General features: G+C 39.6%; 2 long non-coding RNA genes across 16 annotated transcripts in view; both read left to right on the forward strand.

Moving 5' to 3' along the window:
* The window catches only part of LOC137859459 (uncharacterized), a 58,469-nt gene extending 54,223 nt beyond the window's left edge, over positions 1 to 4,246 (forward strand). For 12 of the 13 annotated variants that reach the window (XR_011098297.1, XR_011098299.1, XR_011098294.1 and 9 more), the window contains 2 exons: positions 2,627 to 2,764; positions 4,187 to 4,243. This is a non-coding gene — a long non-coding RNA (uncharacterized lncRNA). Of the gene's footprint in view, positions 1 to 2,626; positions 2,765 to 4,186 lie in introns of all 13 variants that reach the window. The other variant, XR_011098298.1, reaches the window with a different exon arrangement.
* A 272-nt stretch (positions 4,247 to 4,518) lies between these two features.
* Positions 4,519 to 12,432, forward strand: part of LOC137859460 (uncharacterized) — a 50,199-nt gene continuing 42,285 nt past the window's right edge. For all 3 annotated transcript variants that reach the window (XR_011098300.1, XR_011098301.1, XR_011098302.1), the window contains exons 1-2: positions 4,519 to 4,636; positions 9,045 to 9,171. This is a non-coding gene — a long non-coding RNA (uncharacterized lncRNA). The remainder of the gene's footprint in view (positions 4,637 to 9,044; positions 9,172 to 12,432) is intronic.

Consider the following 12,432-nt stretch of genomic DNA (forward strand, 5'->3'; position numbering starts at 1 on the left):
CTCGCAAAATCACAGGGATTACAGGAACAAGAAAGAGTTAAAAGAATGTGACTTCTGTTTCCTTTATTCTTGAAGTGGTTTTAAATTTAGAAAAACACATGATCCAAAAATGCATGAACTGATTAAAGTATTGTAAATACTCAGATGGAGACAGACAGATTGAGAAATTGCTGGAGTCAAAGCTATGAGTATTAAGTAAGTTCTCTTACATGCTCTTGGATCTTTCTTGAACATGATATAATTAAGGGAAAAACACACCAAGATTTCATTGAATATAGAAAAGATAGTACTGCACAAATAAATGAGAAATCGTTAAATAATATTTACTTTGAAGACATACCTAGAGATATTCATGCAGATAATGCTCATGAAAAAAAAAAAGGAAAAAAGGAGAAGAAATTATTTTTTAGTGCAGCCTGTTCTTCAGCCATAATTTACTCAATTTTATATCACTTGTATTTGAATGGTGATTTGTTCTGAGTCTATATGTATGAGAATAGCTTTACAGGGGTGGGGGGCCAATTTCATTATTGATAGGGAACATTGTTCATTAGCACAGCCCCTTCCTTGTGATGTGACTTGAAGCACAAGCTGCCTGAAGGAGAGCTAGTGTGGAGGGCTCTGACCTCAATGTGACTCCTCTCTCCTGGTAAATCTACGTTTGCATATCAAAAACTCAGTGGTCCAGAAGATGCAAACTCTCAATGTACAAAATTTCATTAATTTACAAAGCAGTAAGACGAGAGTCCCCTGGGCCAAGCTGCAGATCTGCAAATCACAGTGTAGTATAGAGGTGATTAATGAATTGTAGAAAGGGAGAACAGAGGGAACGGTACTGATGGTTCCCATTACTCCTTGCTGAGGCTACTGCAAGTGCCCACTGAAACAGCCAGCAACACAGCCTTGATCTTTGGAGAACAGGGTCATACTGGAGCCAGCTTCCACATCCGCCTCTGTGCAGGAGATATGTTGACATTGTCACAACCACAGCCTGAAGGAAAATAGATGCAACTAGGCAGAAAAATTCTCTTGTCCTAGGAGTATTCAGGGTTGCAATAGAGTAACAGCTACCTAGCCTGGTGTTTACACTTCTGCTCTTCTCTATGGGAAAGACAGAATTGTAAAAGCATTAAGTGTTTCAGTTTTATAGGACTTTGAATGTGTTAACTAATGAACTGACTATGCAGTTTTCCTAGCAGTTATGTTGCTGATTACCTCCATTTAATATTAATGACTTATTCTGTTAGGGGATTCTCTATGCTTTAAGAAAGGAAAAGAAATGCAAATAGTCTTCTGCAGTTTGCAAGCTCTCTCAGCCTCCCTCTGTGAAATTCCTCTGAAAGTACAAGGATTTGAACTTCCACATGCTAAGATCTGAGGGATGAGTTCATATGTGCTCTGAAAAACAACACTGTTGGACACACACTGCTTTGCACATAGCCGGCTTGTGTAATGTTTTCCACTTGTTGTGTAATAAATGATAACAGAGCAAGTCACGGAGAGATAACATAGCTTGCCCAAAGTGTGTAGGCATAGCCAAATTAAGACACAGCACCCTTAAGATTTCTGACTGCTTTGGCAACACTAATGAACTTCTAATGGTTGAAAAGTCAGTTTAGACTTTTTTAAACAAATTTTAAGCATTTTTTCCTCAGATTAAACACAGTCCCCTCCCTCTTCTTACTTTTTGAGTAGATTTTTTTTTTCTCTCTCAGGTTGGTCACAATAATGACTTCTGATTCATGGGTAGAGAAGACTTCCTCCAGTCCCTTTTCAGTTTGACATTGGAAATGAACCCACAGAGTGGAAATCCAGTCTGAGTCAGCCTTCATATCAGCTTTCTGTGAAAGAATCACCCTTATTTCCAATTATCTAACCCAGTGGCTGCTAAAGTATTGATGCTTCTAAGCTGCAGACATGAGAAATTAGTTACTGAGGCAAATTGCCTTGCTGTGCTTCCATTTTCAAACGTAATTCCACTGAAGGAACACTTGATTTTCTCATCAAGTCCATTTTTCAAAGAGCAAATTAACATGGAGAACTTGTGTACTGTTGCACACTGCTGTTTTATGGGGAAGGAATTAAAGATCTCAAAATACTGTGATTCTGTCTGAGGCCACTACTCGACCTCTGAACAGATTTTGGCTTCGCAAGGGCAGGCTGTGGACCTTAAGTGCATTGCTTGGTTCCAGCAGTGAGCTCAGGATCAGTACAGGGATGTGCTGTGATTAGGGACAGAATCTGGATGAAATCCAGAATTTCCTGTCCCAAAGCCAGCTCAGGCAGATTATTTCTGGTGCCTCTAAAACATTTCAGGTGGGAAATCAGTGAAGGATCTGTAGGTAGAGCTCCATGAATTTTGTTTAGTGTTATTCTTGTGCTTCTAGTTTCCTGAATTAGGCACATAATTGTCTATAACATGCATTAAAAAAATAATCAAATTACAAATCAAAAAACTTTTTGAGAAGCTACCATATACTGGTAGAGACACTGAGCAGGTATGTGTGGAGTCAATGTTAACTCCCAGTAGCTCAGGTATCTGTGTGTCTAAGAAGGAGCAATAGCTTACTCAGCATATGTAGCTTCTTGAAGAGCATTGTCTGAACTTGTCCTCTTCTCATCTCAGGTGAAACACAGTGACCAGAGGAGAGCTCTTCCCATTCTCTACCCATGTCCAGGAATGCAAAGTCACCCAGGCTCAGTTTCAACGTCTTGCCCTGCCTGCTGTAATTACAGGGTTTGTGCCTATCTCCTGCTGAGAGTGGTAAGGAATGGAAGAGCTTGGGTGAGGTGTCCTAACTAGGAGTCCTGCTCTCAGGTAAATCCCTAGGCCCTGAAGGTTGCCAGGACAGGAATTTGTTGGTTTAGTTGATCCTGTTCAGCAGCTCACGTGACCTGCACCAGTATTTAGAGAAGTGGCAGAACTTCTTTTATGCAAACTTTGCATGCACAGGAACAAGAAATCTTGGGCTAGGCAGCATCTCAGACATGTCTTGGAAGACCTGGGTGCTTACGTCTCTCTGTATATCTAGCCTTATGTCATGCACTTTGTTCAACAGCTGTTCTCAAAAGTAATAACTAAAGTAATGAAATAGTGTCCCTAGTGCTGTGTGTATCTATGTCATGAACATAGAGTACACCTGCATTTCCTCATTGCACTTACCCAGACAAATAACATTATCACACTTGCAAAGCATTCAGAGTTGCCCAGATGGCTACTTTGCTTGCAGTTACCATGCCTATTTCCTAAATGTGCAGTGTTTGTATATGTAATTGGGCCACTGGTATTCCAGACAGCTCACAAAGTAGTGAAGACCTACAATCCCATCAGGATTTATGGAGGCATAGGGAACTGGATGTATCAGAGGCTCTGAGCTAGTCATCTAGCCTCTCAACAATGACAACTCCATGGATTTGTTCATCTCATCCTAAAACAGAAGAGTAGCACTTCCCATCAGAAGACTTTGTGCATGAGTTTAACACAATTTGAATGGGAAGTGCTAAAAATAATAATAGTAAAGCTGACAAAATAAGAAGGATTTTGGGTTAATCTCAGGCCAGTTAATTATTCAACGTCTTTTTCTTAGGCACTTTCCTTGACTTATTTCCTTATTTTCTATTTTATGTCAGACATTTTCTTTCAGTGCCTTAATTAGTCCATCCATAAATATGGATTGGCTCAAACTATGCCTCTTGCATATTGAAGGAATATCACAGTAATCCTTACTATATTAATTTTAACCTTAAGATCAAACAGTTCTCTATTTTGAATTAATTCTTTGTTTAATAAAGTTTGTCTTTGAATTTTTATGTATAATATATATATTTAAAAATGACTGATTTCCATTTTTTTGGCCCTGTTTCTTCAACAGTATTTTAAAAATTTCTCTTTTGCACCTCAATTTGTTCTTTATGTTTAAAAGAAAATCGATTTTACTTGTAAACAAAGCACATCTACATTTTCTTTTAAAAATGTTTTATGTTAAATATAAAAAGAAACAATAGTATCACAGTCTTCGTGAGGCTAGGGCAAAAACCCTCTACTTGACACAGGACGTAGTGGTTTTCTAGAGAAAAGTTGATGGAATCACAGAAGTTGTAATAAACACAATCCATGCATATGGCTAAAATGTTATATATACAACCAGGGCTTCCTTCTGAAAAAATGAATTTGAATGTTCCCTAGGATGAAGGCTCAAGAGGGAGGAAATCTGGGACTACGCAGAACGTGCAGGATAGGAGGTAAGAGACTACTATCTATAAACAAACTACCTATAATATGTGTATCTTACAAATAATATCTCTGACATACTTAATAATACCTTATCAAAGAGATAGTAAGCAGATCCTGGTATGATGAAGTAACTAAGCCCTGCCTCTGAGAAAAGCCCTCCAAAGATGTTGCATTCCTTTCAGTTCTCTGAATCCTTCTGAGAATTTAAATTAATTAAAACTTTCCCAGTGGATGGAAACAGCAAAAAATGAAGGCTCATCCATCTATTTGTGTATGTTTATACCGGGAGATGTGACCCAAACTCTGGGGATGAGTAGCCAGAGACAGAATCACAGAGAAAAAAATCCTTATGCTGTTTCACCAAGGATCTGCTACTTGTTGCTGTCACATACAAAATAGCAGGTAAAATAAATTTTGGTTTGTTAAAGTGTATTTGTTTTTATGTTCTATCTCCATGAAACTAAAGCACACCTATATGACTATTGAGATGTATATATGTATTTAAAAACCCTTTTTATTTTAATCAATAAAAAAAATAAATATGATTAAACATTAAGGAAGGATCAAGTAAAGTAGCTATTATATCCTGGAAGATTTTTTTTCATATGTCTGATACAAGAAGAAAATGAAATTTGTTTTAAGGCATTTCAAAAGCAAAGTTCTTTGAAAGCTTTTAAGAAAAAAAAAAAATAAAACACCAAACCAAAACAAAACCAAAAAACCTTTAAGCAACTGTGTTCTTGAATTTCAATTCTTTTCAGCAACTATTCCAAATTCTTACAATAACAATGTTCACAATTCAAAATTGATGCTATCCATTGAAATAAAAGAGAAAATATTGGGAGGTATGTCTTTCTCTCTATATTTCTCTCTCTCTCAATCAGCTGGGCTTGTTTGTTGCAACATACTGCCAAAAGTCATGAAAAAATTCCCTTGCATTTCTACTGCCTGGCCCTGCCTACATCTGAGCAAAAGTGTCCAGAAAAGATCCAGGGCTAGTGGGATTCAGTGCACCTCTTGGTATGTGGCAAACAGAAGGATAATATCAAAGAAAACATTTTAATTGAATCCAGCTATAACCCCGTCAAAATCACCATTCCTTCTGGGTCCAAACCAAAGGCCAATAGCTGCTGGTTTGCAGCTCCCTCTGGGAATGTGCTCTATAGAGACTCCCGATTAAATTTTTTTAGTTGGCTTCTTCCACGGGAAAAGTTGTCTGTTCATTTAACTGCTCTAAATTGTGCCGGAAACAGGAAGCAATCTGACACTTTAATGTTTTTCTACTTTTCACTAGCAGATAAAGCTCTGAATTGCTTTAGCCTTTCACATAGGCTCAGTGCAAGACTTGGGTCTCACTGTGTAGTCTTAACTTGGGCCTTAAGTTAAGGTTTAGTTCTGAATCCCTGAATCCTATGAGGACTGTTTGCAGATATGATCTAGAAACTGATGAAGAACTGTTTGCAGAGTGAGATTTGAGAATACCTTCTTCACACGCTTTGTCTTCTTTCCCTGTCACCTAGTTCTTGATTTTGGCAATGACAAAGAAGTACAGGATTGAAGCAATAAGGACTCTGGCAGTCAAAATTCAGGTGGCGTAGAATCTCTGGCCAGGAAATCCCACCCTAAATCTTTCATCCTGGGGAGAATTATGCAGGCTAAGATTAGACTGAAGCAATCTCACAAATTTTGAGGTGATGAACAGGCCCTTTCTAACCTTTAGAGGGTAGACACATTGCTGCAACACGCCAAAGTATTATGCTAGTTATTTTGAGAGGTGAAGGTTAGAAGCTTTGAGTGGATGGATGGAGCAGACCTCAGGCCCTACACTGACAGTTTGTGAATGGGATCACACTGCCTTCATTGCCTATGTGAGTGGAAGAATTTGTACTTGTACTTATTTGTACACACCCAGCCCTGCTGCAGCTGCCTTGGCTGGGAAGCAGGAGAGCCCATGCAGGGACTCCTGATTTCTTGTCCACTTGGCTTTGCCATGGTCTGCATTCATCATGCAAGCTCCTCTCCAGGCACCATGGGGACCTTGGGAAAGAGGGCTTGCAGGGTCAGAATAACAACTTCAGCTTCTTTTACTCCATTTGGTACTGGTGGAAAAGAAAGTCCGAGTTGGCAATAAAAAACTCATGACAGAAAAGTCATTTATTTGTTAAAAAATACTCTTCCTGTTGCTACTGGCATTCTCTTCATGGTACATTCCACCACTTTTGGGGAAAAGGATTTATTAGATTTTTTTGTAAGAATAGGATTGAAGACCTCTGGGTCAAAATAATTTATAATTTCACATTTCTATTTTTCCCCATTCTTGTTAAATTAAGAGAATATAAAAAAATATTTTTAAGTGTAATTAACTAAGAAATCCAAGTCACCTTGGGTTGGAATCTGAGAACCTGGATTCATCTCAGATGAACTGTTAAAGATCAATTTATAATGCCTCGAAATATTTGTGTATGAGGAATGTTTTTAGTCTTTCCCACAGTTCTTTCAAGAATGTAAGCATTCTTTTTCTTTAGACTCTGGGCCTATTTTCTCCTTGATATATCTTCTCATTTAGAACTCTAAAACTAATGATTTTTTTTTCCCTCATGCTGACAAAGAGAATAAAGGACTACACTGTTTTCTTTAACATCTTAAATCTCAAGCAAACCTGCAGACTGCAAGAATCCACCTTAAAAAGAGTTATATTAAATAAATGCTGCAGCAGGATTAAGTCCTTCTCCCAAAAGAAAAGCAAAACAAAACTGAAAAAAAAAAAGACTCTTCAAATAACCATCGAGTTTCCCCATGTGGAGATAAAACACTGCCTGTTCTCTCCAAGGCTATTTGTATTACTCCTTATGTTGATCCCTAAGAACCTGAACATCTTAGCATTTGGAGATCAAATGTAGGGCCTTAATTTTGCCTTGTGTCTAACCAATGGTATTAAGTTACCCAGCATGATAACAGCTGCCTTCAGGTTGTACTGCACTGGAAGAAACCTCTCATGCCGCTGATTTCAGTTGCTCCTGTTTCAGATAGCCATTTTCTGTACATCTATCCGTGCCTCACGTCCCGTCACAATGATTCCTCACAGTCTAACAAGTCTATGCTCCTTGCTACACAAAAAACAGTGCGGACAACATCCTTGTTAAGTTCCTGTTTCATACCTGCAAGTATTTCCTTTCAATATTTCCTTGTTTGTGTTATTTTGATATTATAAACAATAGAAACCACTAGAGTTAAATGTTGTAAGAGCTTGCATTATACCTTCTTGGGTTTTGGTGGTGGTGATGGTGCGTTTTGTTTTTTTTCACACACGTTAAATGTTCCCAAACTTAGCATTATGAAAATTTCCCAGGCTTGGTTATATCCAAGAGCAAAATTATTTGGAAAGTTTGAGTAAAATCTCATAAGCAGCTTTTAAGTGGGGCGAGAATGAGGAGCATAGGAAACTTGGTAAGGTCAGAAGACATGAACCTTCTCCCACAGACGTCAACAACTATGTTTCCAAAGTCATCCCAAAGGATCTAGAACCAGGGACAGGGTCTGTTGCTCTGCATTCCTTGTATAGACAGAGTTGCCAATGAATTTTGGTGGATTTTGTAGTGTGAAGGCCAGATTCCAAACCCAACAAAGCAATGTTAGCCTGCACAGACCACTGGGTTCTGGGTGAACCAGATAAGCTAAGTCCACTGAAAATCTAGCTTCGTGTTCTCTGCAACAATAATCAGGTGTCCATGCTGTACTGTATGAATAGGCTGAAAGTGTTTGCAAATTTAACGTCATGTTTGGTAATATCCTTCTCTGTTTTTTGCATCATTCCTTTCCTCCAGCAGAGAGAGCTGCTTCTGCCACAGAGCATGTTTGTTGTATTGCATGGTAAGTTCATGCAGCAGCATCAGGAAATAATTTATCATAATTGGATAGAGACTGTAAAGGTATCAATGCCTATGTGTGCAAGGTATATGACTAAATATCCAAGACACAGTTCAAGCAAGCAGACATGGGCGATAAGGATTTTGAATGTCTAACTTTTTTCAGACCTGTGAAAAACCTTGTTTACAAACATGAGAAGTGTGTTCTATGCAAAACTGACTGTAAGAGGCAGGAGGACCACAGCACTGAGAAGCACAGCTGGAGGGTAGAATAAGGGCAATGTTTGAGAAATTCCTCTTAAAACAAGAGGAATTGCTCAAAGTTAAAGGTAATTGCTTAAAGGTAACTAATTCAACAGCTACTGGTCAAGAGTGACAGGGACAGTGCAGGTAGAGAGAAAGGACTGTGTGAAAATCTCTGCCTTTTGATCCACTTGAAAGGATGGGGCAATCTGCCATGCAACAGCCAATCTACTAACCCTTGAACTATGGTAAATGCTACAGCAACCTCTGCCTTCCTTGTTTGGATCAGGGTGTTGCAGAAGAAAACCTTCACTCTCGTCACGGAGACCTGAGTGTATGAAGCAGGGTGAATTCAGAATGTCTTAGTGTCTAAAACATGTAGTGTTTATATTTGCAGCATCTGCTCCTTCTTCTAATTTTATCATTTAAACATCATGAGGAAACTCTTATTGCTTACAAAACATATATATTTTGTATTGTAGGCAAAAACTATGTGTTTCGTACTCCAGTATTTTTTTTTTCCCTATGCAAATATTTTGAGCAACTGTGATATAAAGAGCTGCTGGAAAGCCTCCAGGAAGAGTTCAGGATGGAAGTTAAACAGCCTGAGTTGTTATGGTTCAGCAAACAACATCTCTTTTGTTTGGTAGATCCTACAGTTTCTTAATAATTTTGGAACATAGAACAATAATGTCTCACAGCTAGGTGCCCATGGCTTGCTAGAAGAGCCATCAACACAGGGGACTAAGTCCACAGACTCCAGCTTGCAAATCCTGTGCCCTGCCAGAAGAGAGCTGAAACAGATACACGTCTGGCTGCTACCAGAAGGTAAATAATACACAATGATCATTCAATTACATAATATTGCTAGGTCTTTCTGAGTTCTTGTTTCCTACAAAGGGCAAGACCAGGAAGAGAACATGGTGACACTTTTGAGTCTTGTAAGGTGAGAAATTAAGTGCTGGCCCTTGGGCATGATTCGAAAAAAAGTTAAGGAGGAGGCTTCCTGCTCTGTCGTGATTCAGGACCTTGGTCTGGTACAAGGATCTGTGTAGGCTTAGAGGAAGTCAGTGGAGAGAAGCTTAAAGGGGTTATATTTGTGCTCCCACCTTTCTCTGGAGCATACGTGCTTGTCTGGTTAATGTCAATTAATGGTTATAAGCACTTGCCAATCTGTAAATTTCATATGATTTTTACGCTCCGGATTTTTCCTCTGATAGATCAGCTCAGTTCTTAAGCCTGCAGTTTTACGTGACAGTCTATCCTATATTTATTCTCCAGTTTTCACCATGGCTAATAGTTTCTTCTGCTTTTAGCCCTGAAGCCTCATTTGTAGTAGATGAATGCAATTAAACTTCTGTGTTTGGTTGGCAGGTGAAAAGATCCTTGTTCGCAGAGTACAGTTAAACTTTAAAAGAGATTAGCAGTCCTTCAAAATAAAAGGCATTAATGAAGCAAGTGCTTTCATCAAAACTAACCAGTATTCCTTCATAATAATACAGCACTTTCAGTCTCGCTTTTCCCTTGCAGCTTCTTCCTTTAAGTGACTTAAAAAGCAACTTCTGAGGGTGCTTTTATCCCTGTAAGTTGCTCAGAGGGAGTGCATTTCTGAAGAAGGAGTTAATGAGGTTCTAAATCTGTCCACCAGTCTTCTCTCCCACCCCAACTTCTTGAGAACAACCTAGTCCAGATTAGTGTCATCTTTCATTTCATTCATCATCTCAGTTCCCCTGGGAATTGGGACAGGCCTCTCCTGGCTGCAGAATGGGTGATGAGATATTTATTCAGTTAAATTATCTGAGGTGGAGTCCGGGGTGCAGATGATGAAGAGACAGAAAGCAGAATATGTGTATGTTCATGTGTGTGTCTCTGTGTGTGCAGATCACATAAAGACAGGTAAATGCTTCCTTGGGTCACAGAGCCAGAAGTTGGACATCTTTCTTCTGGTGGCATTGTACACGAGGAGACTTCATGATTTTTTATTTTCTCCTCAGTCCTTGTTTCCCCCATCATATTTCTTGATAGTCAGAAAAGGATCTCCTAATACTTCTATTTCCACTAAAGCAGTTTATTCTCTCAGTGGTGGTTTAGATTTCTGTCTTGGCTTGCATTCAGGGAAACCAACCACATTATACTTTGGGGAACCAGACCTTGAGTTCTGAGAGCTGTCTCTGCTTGAGAAAGCATGGCAGCAGTGTTTGAAACCTAGGTAGTCTCAGACTACCTAGGAAAATAAAAACAGGAAATAAAAAACACCTCAGAACACAATTTTAAAAATAAACTCTAATTCAGCCAGAAGTCCTTTTAAAATAATATCTGATCTGTGCTTTCTGCAGAGAAAATAAGGGAAGTCCTTTGTTATGGTCCCACTTTAAATAAGCAATTTTTCAGAGGGGATGTTGCCTCAGGGCTCATCTTCTTTACTATAATTTTACACCACTGTGGCACTTTTCATTGCCCTATCATGACTTTAAGTTTGCACATGGGAAGGTGTAAGAATCCATGTCAGACACACTAATATGACCCTACAGATCCGTGCTTATATCACAGAGTTTTCATTGATGTTAAATGCCTAAACAATTGTGGGTCTGGATCCATACAGCTAAGAAAGATTTCAGCTGTTGACTTCCAGCCTCCCCATTCTCACTTTCTTTTGTTAATCCAAGCGAGCAGATTACTGAAATGTTCAACGTACTATTTCAGTCCCAATGAACCAGGGTCATATCAGCTTCTTGTAATGATTTACCACTGATCGGAGGCAGTGTTATTGTTCTGCAAGACAACCTCCTAAATTTTTATTTTTTTTTGGCCAGCAGTCAGAAATGCAGTCCTGAAATCAGCAACGACTGGGTGCAGCCGAGAGTTAAACTGGATTTAGGACCCAAATTTTGCTTGTGAGCAGGACACCTCAAAAATTTAAATCAAACCAAAGGTGACCTGTGCACCTCAAGCAAGGAGAATCAGCTCTGCTCCAGAGCTCACTGCTGTTTCGCTGGCTATGAAATACAGAAACCCAAATTGCCGGCATCTCAGCCCACCGACAGACAGATCGCATGCCAGCAGCTGATGACTTGTGCTTTCTGATGTTAGGCTCGCTGCAGCCTGGAGTCCCTGCTGCTCTCCCTTCCTTCAAAAAGGACTCCTGCTGGGCTGGTGATGTTTGTTAGCTCACCAAAATCACAGAGCTCATCCTCGGCTGCACGAGGCCGCCGCTGAGAGGCTGCCTTCTGCTAGCGGAGTGCCACAGGGTATGTTGCAAGCTTTCCATATTAATGGCATAACATGAGGCTAAGCAGCAGGGGCTGCTGCCTGAGAACCTTTCAAGACACCAGCACTTTTACTTATTTATTTTTTTACCTGTTTTTGTTGTAAGATCATCAGGGATGTTTTCACAGGTCTCAGGAGCCATAGCTTTGCTTTCTATTTTGAAGGAGGAGTCGGTACCTCCTGCTGCCTCCTCTGCCCCATACTGTGGTCACATCCCTGGGGGACAAGTTATTCCCTTCAGGCACCTTTTTTTTTTTTTTTTTTTTTTTTCACTACCTGTGCATTAAACAGCTTCAGTGTCATTCTCTCTGCCCCTGGCAGAACTGAAATTTCACTGATCTGAGACACTATTTCTCCCATCCTAGAGCTGAAGGGAGACCTGGAACCGAAGCAGTGGTTTATGGTTGGCATGGCATGTAAGGACAGAATTAGCCCTAAACCTAGTCTTCAAAGCAGAGGTATAAAGATATTTGAGAATACACCTAATATAGTTAGAATCGAGAGGGTAAGCCTATGATAAACCTGTCTTCATCTTGCTAAAGTGGAAGTAACCCTGAGAAATGTTTGCTCACGTGTATGTGTGTCTATTACTGGTGTAAATGTGCCCATCAAGTACTGGAGAGTTATACCTGTGCAAAGTAATTGGAAATGCTATACCGTCTCCCCACTGAGGTTTTTGGCTGGTTAAGCACTGCCTGTGCAAGTGAGTAGTAACAGAGGCCTTCTGAGGAAACATGCATTTCTATCAGTAATGCTGTGTTTGCAGAGTGTGCTGCCTAATTGTTTTCAACTCTGGGGTCAGAGTGAACTGTTCTGTTCAGC

Source organism: Anas acuta, chromosome 7 (genome assembly GCF_963932015.1).
Source record: "Anas acuta chromosome 7, bAnaAcu1.1, whole genome shotgun sequence".
Lineage (NCBI taxonomy): Eukaryota > Metazoa > Chordata > Aves > Anseriformes > Anatidae > Anas > Anas acuta.